Source organism: Abramis brama, assembly GCF_963993115.1.
Source record: "Abramis brama genome assembly, chromosome: 13".
Lineage (NCBI taxonomy): Eukaryota > Metazoa > Chordata > Actinopteri > Cypriniformes > Leuciscidae > Abramis > Abramis brama.
This window is the reverse complement of record NC_139975.1, coordinates 28,311,979-28,327,336: the sequence shown is the minus strand read 5'-3', so window position 1 is coordinate 28,327,336 and position 15,358 is coordinate 28,311,979.

The window sequence follows — 15,358 nt, the reverse complement described above, 5'->3', positions numbered from 1 at the left end:
GGTGATTTTATTTCCGTTAGACCTTTGCCTACATTGACGCTGATGCATTAAAGAGGAGGGGCTCCCCTGTTCCAAGATGGCGGCTCTATTGACGCATTCGTTCCAATGAACTGCCGTAGCCAAGGCGACATCTAAGTGCCATATTTTTTATTTGAAAGACTTGGGGGATTACATTTTTTGTTGCAGTGTCCTTATATAACTGGTAAACTTCCAATTGCTTTGGCCAATTATCACAAACAAGCATTGGTGTTTTATATGGAACAATGGTGATATAATTCATAATAAGAGATCATTGTACATGGAGAATTGGGTTCGACACAACATTTTAATCGTAAACCAGCTTATTGACAAGAATGGGCAATTTTACACGCACACTAATTTTATTTCAAAATATGGTTTATTTGTAAATGAAAAAGATTTAACAATGTAATTAAAGCTATCCCTAATGGCATAATAATATTAACCAAATTCTCAGACGTAGATATTAATAACACAACCTTACAAAATCCTCAACTTTTTGTAAATGGTCTCTCTCTATTTGATAAAGGTTTTAATAACAATTTTATGAAAAAATCCTTTAATGTCGGTTCCAGTCCTCCATGTAAATCAAAATGGCTTAAACCTTATTGTATATCTTGGCACAGCATTTGGACATTACCCTATAAGTATGTTATTTCTAATAAAGTAAAAGAAGTAATGTACAAAATTATTCATAGATGTTATCCTGTAAATGCAACCATTAGTAGATATATTCATACTGTTTGTGATAAATGCACTTTTTGTAACACATCACTTGAAGATACTGAACATTTATTTTTGTATTACCCTTTTTCTATTTCTTTTTGGACTGACTTTAAAATAGACATGACAAAAAAATTAAACAGATGTCTTAATTTAGAACCTCATGACATTTTACTTTGTTTCCAAAACCCATATTTTTCTGAAAAACAAAATGATATCATTAATCTTTTAATTATTTTGGCGAAGTTTTATATTCACAAGACAAAAATAACTCAAAAGAAACCCTCCTATATTACCTTTTTTAACACTGATCTCACAATATAGGCTACTTAACTCTTTCAAACATGAGATCACAAAACAAAAAGCTTATAAAAACAATACAAATTTTAAAGCTTTTCAAATACATATAACTGCCCTGATATTATAAACTTTTATTTCTGTATTTATTTTTTATTTTATTATTATTATTATTATTATTATTATTATGTACATTTATACTGTAGTTGTTGTTGTTATTCTTTGGTTTATATGAATTCATTGAATTCATTTTGTTTTTTGTTGTATTGTTCGTGAAATGTTTGCAATTTAACTAAATAATAATAAAAAAAAAAAAATAAATAAATAAAAAAAAGGCGACATCTAGTGTAGATATCTATGACTGCGCACGACGGTGTAATTTACTTCCGGGTAAAGATAGGATCAGTCAAATGAAATACAATAAACGTACAAATAAATATTACAAATTAAAAAACGATCGGAAATGTCGTCCAATTTTCTAATACTATTATTTGATGACAACAATACATTTGGAAAACAAAATACAGCCATTTCTGCTTTTTTTCTTTTAAACAAAAAACCAAGCTGCACCCTTTTTTAAATTTCATCTTTCATTCAGAAATAGAATAATGAATGAACGAAAAAGTACACGAGGACGGTCCAAAAAAAAAAAAAAATTCCCTCCATTCTCCAATCCAGTAGGTGGCGGAAAATTCACATTAAATTTGGTTTGCCAACCGCCATTTAAACAACAGAAGAAGAAGAAGAAGAAGAAGAAGAAGAAGTTTACGGTTCTCCCCATTTTTTACAGTCTATGGGTTCTCCACTGCTCCGTGTCTGAGCCTCACTCTGAGGTAGGTGTTTGTTTGGCATGCTTATGGTTGGACACATGTATTGTTTTTCATTAGTGATGGGAAATCGAGGCTTTCTGAAGCGTTTGAGGCTTAATCATTGCAAGCTTTAACACAATGCGCATTAGTGACATCTGGTGGTCAGACTTGTTTTCTCCACCATATCTTTTTTATTTTTATTTTGTATTTTTTTATGCAATTTAATAAGAACAAAACATAATTTACTTATACAGGAGTACATCCAACCATACATGTCAGGGGTAAACAAAAGGGAAAAAAATGAAGAAAGAAAGGGAGAAAAATAAATAAAGGCATTTTGAAAATACTTGTAGGCTACCTATGAACAGCTGCGTAGTTTTCCTTGCTTTTAAGTTTTTACATTTAGATATTGTTTCTAAATATATTTTAATATCAGTCCAAAATTTTGAATTTTTTCATTCCATTTGACTTAATGAATATAGTAACAGGCAAGTATAATAATTAAATCAAATATAAACAAAAGATTTTTATCACCATCAAATGAAAAACATTTTAGCATATCAGCAACTTCTTCAAAGTTAACAGGAATTATAGCTTTTCTTTGTAAGTAATTACTGAGTTCTTTCCAAAATATTTGGGTCTTGGGACACTCCCTAAATAGATGATTAATAGTCTCAGGGGAAATTTTACAAAAAACACAAATATCTTTCATGTTCACTTTAAAACGCTCTACCACATGTGAATAAACTGGGTAAACTCGTTGGAAAATAGTATATGAAACCTCTTTCACTTTATTTGTGAATGCAATATTTATGAGGCATCATCCAAATTTTACTCCAGTCAAGAAGTTTTTTCAATATAAAATTCCAGTGAGTATAGAAACAGCAAGAATACATTTACCATTTACATTTAGATTGAAGAAGGGAACACAAGAAAATATTATTACATCCAGAACTTGACATACATTAGATACATTAGATCAATTCTTCAACTGTTTGCAAAGAGTATATTATCACATTCTAATAGCCTCAAAAGTTCCTTGGGAATTGCATGTAAAATAAAGCCATATTCGGGACAAATGTGGGTATATATATATATATATATATATATATATATATATATATATACAGTGGTGGTCAGAATTAATGGCACCCCTGGTAAATATGATCAAAAATGGCTGTAAAAAATAAACCTGCATTGTTTATCCTTTCATTCAAAAAATTTGCTAAAATCTAACCTTTCATTGAAGTAAAAGAATTGTGGGGGGTAAATCACATTATAAAATAAATGCTTTTCTCCAAAACACGTTGGCCACAATTATTGGCTCCCTGTTATTAAATACTTTTATTAAATACCATTTTTGTGTTGATTTTGATGTTTGCTTTGGACCGTTGCCCTGATGGAAGATCCAACCACGGCCCATTATAAGATTTCTAGCAGAGACAGTCAGGTTTCGAGGCAGTCATTTTATCTGTTGATATTTGCTAGAATCCATAATACCATGTATCTGAACAAGAAGTCCAGGACCTCCAGCAAAAAAATAGGCCCACAACATATAAGATCCAGCAGTGTATTTAACCGTAGGCATGGGGTGCTTTTTATCCCTGTTTGCATCAAACACATCTGGTGGGTTTGCTGCCAAAAAGCCCTTTTTTTGACCATAGAATCCAGTCCAGTCTGACAACTGAATATGCTGGAGTTTATTTTTGGAGGAGTGAGGAGGATTTTTCTTGAAACCTTCCCAAACAACATGTGGGGATGTAGGGGTTGTTTGATATTTTTTTTTTAGGCTTTCTGACCCCCAAGACTCCAGTAATCTCTGCAAATCTCCATCTGTGATCCTTGGAGAGTATTTGGCCACTCAAACTTTCCTCCTCATCGTGCATTAAGACAATATAGACACACGTCCTCTTCCTGGCAGATTCGTAACATCTTTAGTTGATTGGAACTTCTTAATTATTGCCCTGATGGTCAAAATGGGGATTTTCAATTATTTAGCTATTTTCTTACATCCACTCTCTATTTTGTGAAGCTCAACAATCTTTTGCTGCAAATCAGAACTATATTCTTTGGTTTTACTCATTGTGATGGATGAGCAAGGGAATTTGGCCTTTGTGTTTCCTCATATTTAAACTCCTGTGAAACAATAAGTAATAGCTAGACAATTTCATGTTCCTAGTCACCCTGGTGTGCTAAATAAAGGTAAATATGAATGGGAATATACTTCAGAGATATTTTACTCATAAAAAATTCTAGGGGTGCCAATAATTGTGGCCGACGTGTTTTGGAGAAAAAACATTTATTTCATAATGTGATTTCCTCCCCACTTTCAATTCTTTTACTTCAATGAAAGGTTAGACTTTTGCAAAACATTTTTTTTATGAAAGATCAAAAGGATAAACAAAGCAGATTTATTTTTTTACAGCCATTTTTTATCATATTTACCAGGGGTGCCATTAATTCTGACCACCACTGTATATATATTAGGGGTGGAACGGTACACAGAAGTCACGGTTCGGTTCATACCTCGGTTCAGACATCACGGTTTGGTACAATGGAGGGAAAAGCAAAACAAAAATGCAGAAGGCAATTTTTTGTGTGTGCATGTCTCAGACTGTACCACCAAAGGAAAAAAAATGTCTTAAGCCTATTTTTTAAATAAGTTTTATTAATAAAGTAAAGGCATAAAACCAGTTTATTTGTAGTGCATTGACAATAGTTTTATATAATTAGTTTGTTAATTAAATTAATAAAAAGACAAAAGGTCCTTGAGATATGTTTGGTAATTGTACCTGAATGAATTTAAAATTAATTTGCTATATTTCAGATCAATATATTTGTTTTCCTTAATTTTAATTAACACTAACTTTATTCTCATCTGAATTATAAATAATTTATTTCTGTATAAAATAATACTACCATTAAAAACACATTTGATTTTCTTTTTTAATCAATGTAGAATGTGTAACTTAAAAATAAACAGATTAGTGCTCTGTTTGAGGACAAGTAATTAAAACCAATGCAATATGATGAATGTCCAAAAGATGGCACCGACAGACTGTTTTTAAATGGGGTTGGATAAATATTTTTTGCTTTTAAACAGTGTGTGTGTGTGTGTGTGTGTGTGTGAGAGAGATTTAGGTTGGGTGACCGTTGTATATTACAGTTTGACAAGAGTTTACAGTTTGACAAAAGCACAATGTTGTGTTTTATTGTGAGTGTACACAAATATAAGTAAACTCTCTCTCACTCTCTCTCTCTCTCTCTCTCTCTCTCTCTCTCTCTCTCTCTCTCTCTCTTTCTCTTTCTCTTTCTCTTTCTCTTTCTCTCTTTCACACACACACACACACACACACACACACACACACACACACACACACACACACACCAATCTTGACATCGCAGCCTGTTCATGCCACGGAGCTTTATGATTATGATTTATGGAGGACCAAACCTGCAGGAAAATGCAAAGAAATGTAAAAAAAACAAAAATAAATGACTATTTATACTTTTATTTCCCTATTTATGTATAATTATATATTTTTCCACATTTATTTTTTCATTTATTTATTTATGCATTTATTTATTTCCACTTTCATTTATTTTCACATTTATTTATGTAGGCTATATATGTATTTATGTCTACATTTATTTATTTATACATGTATTTATTTATACATTTATGTATTCATTTATTGCTCTGTATGCTAATAAGGGGGGCTATGTTTTACCTCAGACATAGCAATTGAGCTCAGAGTGGCAGTGCTGAAGCTTCGAGGCCACAGTGACACCTTGTGGTGTGACCAAATAAATAAATAAATGAAATTATGATGGAAATAAATGACTTAGAGATGGGCAATATGGCCAAAATCTTATATCACGGTTTATGTCCTTTAATATCACCCTAACTGTATGTATAGGTTTACCATACATAGGTCTACTCTTTATTCCGGACATGGGCGTAAAACATCAGCTGGTCGGGATTTCTCAAATGTCTGGGCACACATGAACAGAATCCACTGATAACAGACACTTTGACACGGAAACGCGTCAAATTATCCACCATTAACCACATTTTATGCCATGCATTGTAGATCCGTACACAGAAGCAAACTGCATTTTTAATATATCTTCCAATGCCAATGTTGACAGCAACAGAAACAAACTTTTCCATAAAGAGGTGATATTTCCGCTATAAAATTGATTTCCTGGGGCATTTTTTAAAACCTTATCAAATAGTAGCCTAGGCTATATGCATTTTAATGTAGTCCTTAAGTTCTTAATTTTAACTGATCAATTCAGTTAATAAGGCACTACTATAGGCCTGTTAGTACCTAAAATAAGATCAGTTTCAACAAAATCCATCTTCGCACTGCAGATGTGAGACGTGCAGACACTGACTCTGAATGGCATTGGATATTATTATTATTATTATTATTTATTTTTTTTAATTCGAAGAACTATAACATACAACATGTTATCAAGAAACAAAAAAGTAAAAAAAAGAAACCGAAAAAGAAAAATTACAACAAACAAAACAATTGGCATTAGATATTATTTACACAGACTGTTAATGCAGAGGAGCCATGGATGCATTTACACTGCAATTACAATTGCATAAACAATGTTATGAGATCAATTTTTTAATATAACATTTTGAATATTTAAATATGAAATGATAGAATCGATGAAATTATAAAATATAAAACTAAAACAGGCAGTAGGTGGTGCCAAGCCACCGTCTTAACGAATGAGTTCAATCATTAACTCAGATGATTCGTTCTACTGATTCGTTCAGTAAGAAAAACACCACGTGTTTTCACGCAGCGGTTCTGTGGAACTTTTTTCTAAAGAAACAGCATTTTTTTTTTTTATCACATTCATAGGTTTTTTTACACCATTTTTAATTGGGGCATTTATTTATTAATTTTGTTGTTTGTGAGGTGGTGGAAGAAAGTTTTTTTTTTTTTTTTTTTTAAGATATAAACCAATTTACATACAAAATAGGCATTGAACAAACAATAGGCTATTAACAATTTACGATTCTCAAAAGGCAGACGTAGTTGCAAATTACAATAAATAACAGCAATGAAGTCTCAAATCATATTTACAACCGTGAAAGGCAAGTAAGATAAAATAAATAAATAAATTAATTAAAAAATATATAACTGAAATAATTGAAAGAACAACATTTATAGCAAAGTAAGTTATTGCAAGGGATATATAGCTCATTGAAGAAACTGGCTACTGTATAGCTTTTTAATTTGAAAGAGAAGTAGCAAAAGCTTTAGTTCATTATGAGGAAAGGACAGGGTTTTTCATTTATGAATGAAGTGTTTAGCAAGTTCAAGAAGGTTATTGAGGTTAGTGTTGTGAACAATCTTTCTTCAGTAGGCCTACACCAAACTTAATTTGTTTGCATTCAAGGGGATTCACATTATACACAACCTTTTACTGCACAATTGAAACCAAAACAACTTTGAGTAATTAGGCCTACAATAAAATAAAATATCAGTGGTTTCAATATCAATTTCACAAAATTGACAAGAGTTTTTCAAGAGAATCTTTGAAAATTCTATATGGATGAAGTCTTTCAATGAAGACCCTTCTTTGTTGTTGCATGATTTTTAATAGATAGGCTAATTCACCCAGACAAGGAGATGGGAGAGAGAATATCACAGAATAGTGTGAAAGTGAAAGAATCCCTTTTACAGTAGGCTAATGCATGTATTTTTTTTCTTTTCTTTTTTTGCTATGGCATTTACAAAAAAAAATAAAAATAAAAATTAATAAAAAAAATTAAAAAACTTAAAAATCCATGTTTTAAACAAAAATCATTGTAATTTAGAACATTACCATGTCCAATAGGGGAAAAAATTATATTGAACCCAGTTATAATAAAATAAAGATTTGCTGTGGTCCAGAATAAAATTATTGTTCCAAATACAAGTTTTGTGTTAACTAAAATTGCAAGAAAATTGCTAATTTCAATACAGGAGAACTTGTTGATGGAATGCAGACAATTTAAGAGGTAATTTGGACAACTCAAAGTCACATCAAATCAAAAATTCCAGGGTGTCGGAAGAAAGTATAGGCCTATCTAAAGTGGGTGACGACGTAGCCTACATCGGCTGTTTGTAGGGTGTGCAACTTGTAGTAGGACCATAGACTGTAAAAAATAGGATGCAGTCGGATACACGTGGATTATGTATAGACAAGAGATAGCTAGACAGTTGAGAAATTTGCTTTAGCTTTACGCATAACTTCTGCTGTCTTGATGACAAAAATGCAGATTTAGTAGCCTACTCAGCTGTGCAAAAGACAGATTGTTCTCTGCTGGGTTAGGGGAGAACCTTCATACCACCTTTCAAGGTATGTAAAAAGCAGCTTATTGGAATGTTATTGTTTAAAAACAAGGTTTTCTTGAACACATTTAGATTATTAATTATCGTCTTTACTGTTAAAGGGATAGTTCAGCCAAAAAAAGTAAACTTTTTTTGTAAACCTATATAAACCTCTTTGTTTAACCTTTCTTGTGTGATCTCGATTGCTATTCGATTGCTCCTGTCTGCCTCGTTGCTTCTGCTGCTGTTTGCGGTGGTGTGCGTCTGAAAAGCTTTGTATATCTTTCTGTTTTGAATCATTATTTACTATCATTCCTTGTTGTTTATACTGCTAAATATAACTTACTCAACATCACACATTAACCTGACATAGCTAGCTTCAAACTAAATCGTTATTGCTAGCACAACACGCTAGTAATTCGCTAGCCTGTTAGCGTGCCATCCGCGTGCTCTTTATTTATTTATTTTTCTAGCTCGTGCCTTTTACGAGTCCGTCAAACAACTTAGGTGAGTAGGATCAGTCAACAAACACAGTAAGTCATGTCATCTTCTCCTCTTATTGTTACTTGCACCTCATGCAACATGTTTAGCATACCCTTCTCTGTCAGCACAGGATTTACATGTGATAAATGCAGGGAGATAGTAAAGCTGATGGGGAAGATTTCAGAACTAGAGAAATGCATCCAAACTTTTATCGAGGATAGTAAGAATGCAAGGGCTTTAGATACTGCTTTGGATGCGGCTAGCTTAGTGAACTTTGTACATTGTTCGGTTCCGGCTGAAGTAGAGCCCATGCAGCAGGGCAATTGGGTGACGGTGAGACGCTATAGTCCCGATACAAAACACCACTCTTCCGTTCCGATAACATTAAACAGGTTCCCCCCACTCAGTGAAACACCCACTGAGAATCCTGTTGATTGTGCCCTAGTTATTGGCGATTCTATTACACGGAACGTGAAAATAGAGACACCAGCCACCATAGTCACATGTTTGCCGGGAGCCAGAGCGCCTGACATCAAAGCAAATTTAAAACTGCTGGCTAATGCTAATTAAATAGTTTGTGTTCTTCTTTCACCAGGAAACCATAGAACATTTGTTGGATGTCCGCCATTGTCGCAACGAGATCTTTCCTGAACCGTAGATGCACGTCTAAAAGGGAGTTGTTTAGGTCAGGACCTGAGAGGAGCACATTGTTCAGAGAAATGAAAGCTTTAGCATAAGTTCTGCCAGGAAGACTCAATCGTTACGTCACTTATTACCTTCACATCTAACCAATCATGTTCTAATACTTGCAGTATAAAAGATCGGTATGTAGCAAATTAGCTGTATGAAATATTAATGATCAATAATAACTGGTTATAATTGATTATGAATATTTGGATCAGTTAATATAATTAACTTAATGTCGTAAATTAATATTACAATCAATTAACCTGTTTGTCCCGTGAACACTCAGGATTAATTGTTTATTAACTCTAAGAAATGTACATTTCCGGGGCATGTGAAATGTCTTTCTTAATTTACAGTACTACTAGCAGTAGCCAAAATATATATGATTAGTGACTCCAGTTATGAGCTTGAGACACGGACAACTTTACGTGTGACATGAACAAGATTTTATTAACTAGTCTAAACACTTAAACTACTCTAACATACACACACATACATGCATACAGTTTACCAAGGGAAAGAGCTGAAGCAGAATACAGGAAAGCAAGAAGTTATAGCATTGTTTGAAATTCAGCAGATCAACAGCCTTGAGCAAACCATCAGTTTAGTTCTAACACGCCCTTCCTTAAAAGGGGTAAGGATACTTAATGTATCAAATAATGAGACTAAGTTTGATACTTGCATATCTCACCCATTTGAATTAAACTGTCCTGATGCAATTTGTTGAGGCTTCAGTTGATCTTTGCTGATGTGGTCTTGAACCAGTGGTAGTCAGAGTATCTTTGGTGAATGGAAAGACAAGGCCGCAGCCTGGCACAAGCTTGGTGGTCCTTAGAAACTTCTAGTTCCGCATCATCTTCACATCAGGATTCCAGAAAAGAGTAAGAGAGAGCTAAGAGAGCTGATCTTGTGTTTTTAAAACGTGAAGATGTCACACCTTCTGGAGGTGTTTGAGCCAATAAGACATGTTTTCCTTTGGAGGGAAATTCTTTTTTTACAACCTATTGTTCAGGCCTTTGAACATGTAGTTTGATTGGATGTTTAACACAAGAATCTTTAAGATGCTTATAATACTAATGCGTCACAAAGGTAGCAAAATGTAATGTAAATTAACAAATGGGAAACGAAGACTGGAGTTTATAGAGACCAAACATGCCACACATATGATTTTGGTTAACCATAATATGCAAAGTCTGAAATATTAACACAATAGAGTTTACAAGAATACAAAAGCCAAACCACATAAAAGGAAAATCATGAGGTGGGAAAATTAGATACATGTTTACACATTTCTCAAGTGGTTATATATAGAATATATAGGATTAACAGGGTTTATTTCGCAGCTCTCTGGAAATTCCTTTGGGTCGTAAAACTCTTATCAGTCTCAGTGTGTGTTAGCTTCATTTGGGATGTTAGTTTTTGGGGGAAGTTTCACAGGCCTTTGTTGGGAGAGTGAGTTTGCTGGATTATTCATTAAATAAATGAATAATTTGTGTGTGTCTGATTGGTCCAGACGCTACAGGTACTTACACGTCTGAATTTGCAGATGCTGACGCAAACAATTACCTCTATCCTCCCCACCACCACCAGGATGGTCCCTTCCCCTCCATCCTCCCCACCACCATCAGGATGCCCATATCCATGGCTTTTTACTATACTGTTCTCTCTAAATGTTTGCTTCCCAAGCTTGAATATAGATAAACAGCAAGCCAAACTCTGTTAAAGAGCCACGATATTAGCGTCTTGTTCCTTTAATGATTCAACATACAGCGCAGTTTACATGGGCAGAAATGCCAGCCATTGAACAGAGTAAAACTGTAAATGAAATTAAAGAAATATACAAAACGTATTAACAATCAAGATGACATCATACTTAATAAGAGTATAACAAGTAAAATGTATATTGACAGATTTCTGACTGATTAGAAGCACTATCAATACAGTGCGCCAGCACCAATCGGTAAAACATAAACGTAAACATCTTTAATTATATCATGTTTAAACTCCTGCAAAATATTCTAGAAAGATAGATGATTCAAATAAACTTACAGCCAATGCTTTTGACAGGGATTAGGAGGATTTACTCTAATGAATAGCATAAAGATATGTTGAATGCCCACTGCACCATGAGCTTGTTATTTCCCGTAACCCAAAGCACATTGCTTGTGGAAACGTCAAAATAAATGTCCTCACATAGGAACGTGCATAATAGCGACAAAATAGCAGGCAAAACAAAACTTATACAGAATATCAAACAATTACAAAAATATAATATTATAAAAGCAAATGTCCATCATTAATTATACACAGCCTCTAACAGAGGCAGAACAATGAAGTAAAAATTATGAAACATATCAGGTTGTATTAAAGTTAGTACGTATCGCCGGCGATAATTAATGCGATATGGCTCAGCTTGTCAGTTAACTACGGCTCTGTGTTGTAAATGCCGCTCCATTTGAAAGCAGGTGATGGCGATTTACTACTAATCAAGGAACCGGCTTTACTGACGAGATGCGCCTAACAATGTCATGCGATATATCGCCCAGCCCTATTTAGCAGACACTTTTGTCCAAAGCGACTTACAATTTAGGACTAAATTAAGCGAGTCATCGTGAAGAGGCAAAAACAACGCAAGAAGTGCTCAAAATACGAAGTTCAGGCATTATTCAGAGTAGCATAAGCCCGAAAAGGAAGGAAATCTTTTTTAAGATATAGGTTAAGTGCTCACGGAAGAGATGAGTTTTCAGTTGTCTTTTGAATGTTGTCAGGGATTCTGCATTCCGGATGAGGGTGGGGAGAGCATTCCACCAGCATGGAACAGTGAATGAGAATGGAAAGTGATTTTGTGGCTCTCTGTGATGGAACCACGAGCCGTCGCTCGTTGACCGATCGTATGCTTCTGGCAGGGATATAGACTCGTAGGAGCGGGTAAAAGTAGGAGGAAGCTGAGCCTGTGGTAGTTCTCTAAGCAAGCGTCAATGCCTTGAACTTGATGCGAGCAGCGAGTGGTAGCCAGAGATGAACAGAGGAGTGACGTGGGCCTTTTTGGCTCGTTGAAGACAAGACAGGCTGCAGCGTTCTGAATCATTTGTAGAGGTTTAGTTGCACATGATGGAAGTCCAGCCAGAAGAGGATTGCAGTAGTCAAGCCTAGATATGACCAGGGCCTGGACAAGAAGTTGTGTTGCATGCTCAGTTAAGAAAGCCCTGATCTTCCTGATGTTGTGCAGTGCAAACCTGCATGATCGAGCTGTCTTTGAAATGTGGTCTGTGAAGGTCAGCTGGTCATCAAATATTACTCCAAGATTTCTGACCGACCTTGATGGGGTGATTGATGCTGAATCTAGCTGGATAGTAGCCTGGCAAGCCAGACCTACATCAAGATGTTAGGTCTGGCAACTCACCATAGACACTCAATCCGAGGGGTGGGATAAACGCCTGTCTTTCAAATTCCCTCTGCACGCAATAGGACAGCGCTTCAACCAACCAGAGCGTTTTCCCAACAGCGGAGCTAACGTTAGTTGATAGATTAAACTTTTGCCATATCTGGCCGGCAAAACTACGAACACATCTTCTTTTTTAAAAGAATGACTTAAGTGCCGTTCTTTGCTCTTTTCTCAAAGAAAAACTTAACTCCAAGTCCTCAAGAGTCGCGGCCAAAGCCGATTCGAAAGACTGTTCTCCAGAAGCAGCCGCCATTCTTTGTTTTCAAGTAGCAGGAACCGTCGCAACTCTGTCGTCATTATGTTAAGCCCGCCCCGCCTACTCTATACACAACGTGATTGGCCTGACCCAATTTAGGTTTTTGCAGCTCGAAAGTCAATGGAGAGTTGCTAGACTACCCTGGAAGCAAAATACATTTTGCTGCCACTAGGGTGCATCTAGATTTCTAGGCTAGCTGGATAGTGAAGTCGTGCTGTAGAGACGGATTGGCAGGGAGGACGAGAAGCTCAGTCTATGCCAGGTTGAGCTGCAGGTGATGTTCCTTCATCCATGCCGAGATGTCCGCCAGACAGCTAGAGATCCGTGCAGCTACTGTGGGATCATCTGGTTGAAATGAGAGGAAGAGCTGTGTGTCATCAGCATAGCAGTGGTAGGAGAAACCATGTGCCTGTATGATGTGTCCCAGTGATGTGGTGTAGATGGAGAAGAGCAGGGGTCCAAGAACTGAACCCTGAGGAACCCCTGTGGTCAGTTGATGTGCTTTGGATACCTCGTCTATCCATGCGACCCTGAAGGACCTACCTGTGAGATAGGATTCAAACCAGTAGAGGGAAGTTCCTGTGATGCCCAGAGATGAGAGGGTGGATAGAAGGATGATCTAATGATTCACAGTGTCAAAAGCAGACAGATCCAGGAGAATGAGAACTGAAGATTTGGAAGCAGCTTTTGCGATCCGTAGGGCTTCTGTGACCGACAGTAGTGCAGTCTCAGTTGAATGCCCTTTCTTGAAGCCAGATTGGTTGACATCCAGCTGGTTGTTCAGAGACTAGAAGGATGTTACTTGGTTGAAAGCAACTCGTTCAAGTGTTTTCGCAATGAAAGGTAGGAGAGAGACAGGTCGTTAAATCTCTACAAATGATGTGTTTAATGTTGTTTTTTTAAGCAGTGGAGTTACCCAAGCCTGCTTGAATGCTGTATGGAAAATGCCAGTATGGAGGGATGAGTTGATGATGTGTGTGAGTGCTGGTAGAAGTGTGGGAGAGATGGCTTGTAGAAGGTGTGAGGGGATGGGGTCTAGAGGGCAGGTGGTAGGATGACTGGAGAGGATAAGTTTAGATACTTCTTCCTCGGTTAGTGGAGAGAAGGAGGAGAGAAGGTTATTGGCTGTGGGAGAGGTTGGTCTGGGTTCTTGTGTGTGTGGAGCTGAGAACTGATTGCTGATAGTTGTTGTTTTGGAGGTGGGTGGTGGTGTTGGTGGTGGTGGAGGTGGACAGAGGAGAGAGTTGAATGTCTTGAAGAGTGATTTTGTGTTAGAGAAGCTGTTGATCTTGTTGTGAAAATATGAAGATTTTGCGGCATGAACATCAACAGAAAAGGATGAGAGCAGAGACTGATACATACCCAGGTCAGATGTGTCTTTTGATTTGCGCCATTTCCTCTCCGCTGTCCTGAGTTCGGTCCGGTGTTCACGAAGAACCTCAGATAACCAGGGGTTAGAGAGAGTAGCGCGTACAGGCCTGGAGGAGAGAGGGCAGATATTGTTTAGAGAAGAAGTTAGAGTGGAGCATAAGGTATCCGTTGCAGTATTCACATCCAGAGATGAGAATTGTGAGGGTGAAGGAAAAGAAGATAACACAGCAGAGGAAAGATGGGAGGGAGAAAGTGAGCACAGGTTTCATCTGAAAGTAACTGGTAGAGGGGGTTGGTGGTGCACGGGTAGAGAGTTGTAGATTGAAAGTAATGATGAAATGATCTGAAACATGGACATGTTGTCTGTTGGAGCCATTATGTTAAATTGTATTTTTTGTTTGTGACACTAGAGGGCGTATTAGTAGTTGAGTATATTTAAAGAAGGTGATGATGAGTTTACAGGTGCGCATATTGAAGGTCAAAAACTTTTTGACCGTGCCGTGTTGAGCGTCATGTTTGTACAAGACTGTATTCATACCAAAACAGTTTGTTAGCAATAAGTCAAAGTATAGTGTTGAGTATCAATTTTTTTGTTTTATTTGTTGTTTGCAAAGCCAAATGGACAATAAATGGATTTGGTATATCCGAATATTGAGAAGGTATGGACAATGAATATTTTATTCCTCAAGACAAAGCACGCGTCAGAAACAGACTAAGCCATCTGCATCCCTACATTGTCTGTGATGCAGTTACGTGTGTAAACCAGGTCCAGTTGGTTGCCTGATTTGTGAGTACCTGTGGTGATGAGCCATTTGAGATCGAATGAGGCTAGGAGAGAGATGAAGTCAGTTGCATACGGCTTCTCTAGATGAATGTTGAAATCACCAAAGACTACTAGTGGGGTGCCATCCTCAGGGAAAGAGGA